Source organism: Scyliorhinus torazame, chromosome 7, assembly GCF_047496885.1.
Source record: "Scyliorhinus torazame isolate Kashiwa2021f chromosome 7, sScyTor2.1, whole genome shotgun sequence".
NCBI lineage: Eukaryota > Metazoa > Chordata > Chondrichthyes > Carcharhiniformes > Scyliorhinidae > Scyliorhinus > Scyliorhinus torazame.
In genome coordinates this window covers 233,069,492-233,070,439 of record NC_092713.1, presented here as the reverse complement: position 1 = coordinate 233,070,439, position 948 = coordinate 233,069,492, and the positions used below count along the sequence as shown (strand labels likewise).

Genomic DNA, 948 nt, shown 5'->3' with positions numbered 1-948 from the left:
GTAAGAATCCTTCCTACTGTTTAAAAGGAATTGGATGAGCCTCTGGGTACCCGCTGCATGGGTATAATGTAGGCAAAATAAGGTCTGATTTTTTTTAATTTTCAGGTTTAAAAATAGCAAAATAAGTTTTTTTTTTTTTTTTTTTTTTTTTTTTTTTTTTTTTTTCCTGTTAAATTGCATGTAATATTAATCACTTCTATTATTAAAATAGATGGCTGAAATCAAAAATTCACGAATAAGATTTAAAATATATGCCGTTCATTTTAAAGTGTTGGAACAAACTGCAACATTTTTCTTAATCGACTCTCAATTGACGAGCCTGTGAAGTCTCCCCAATTTGCACCAATGGTTCACAAGAAAAAGCTCTCAAATTTAGATTAAGATGGTTATTTCTCTGCCCATCCACATTCACCTACTTCCCACGACCCCCCCCCCCCCCCCCCCTCCCCCCAAACTACCATCCTCCTACACTAGTGTTTTAAAAGGGTAAGTTAGTCTCCTTGGGCTTCTTGCCCAGTTCAGTCGATTGGAAAAAGTATAAATGCACTCGGCATAGTTAATTATGTTAATTCTTTCATTGTAATATTTAACTACAAAGAATCTAAGATTCATGCACATTCTATTTGGATTATGCCATTTATACCTTCTAGTTTTTTTTAAAAAACTGAGTTAATGTGATTATTCAGTTTTATTTTGCCAGAGTGAATTTTTCTGCCACCTTTGTTATGCCAGAAATAATTCTTGTATCAGAAGATCTGAAATATGCATTTTGTTGAGTAAATCTTGTGGATATTTAAATGAGCCGGAATTTTCAAATAATTCTGCGGATGTAAAAAATGGTAAACACTAAGTATATTGGCGATCCAGTAGGCTGATCAGAGGATTTGGATCATTCCATTAATCATGTCAATGCATAAGCAGTTTATAATCTGTCATCTGAAGCGTGAG

At 33.8% G+C, this 948-nt stretch overlaps 1 protein-coding gene across 2 annotated transcripts in view; it reads left to right on the top strand.

Moving 5' to 3' along the window:
• The window catches only part of LOC140426888 (peroxisome proliferator-activated receptor gamma coactivator 1-alpha-like), a 198,278-nt gene that overhangs the window by 159,936 nt on the left and 37,394 nt on the right, over positions 1-948 (top strand). The gene's annotated exons all lie outside the window — the stretch shown is intronic.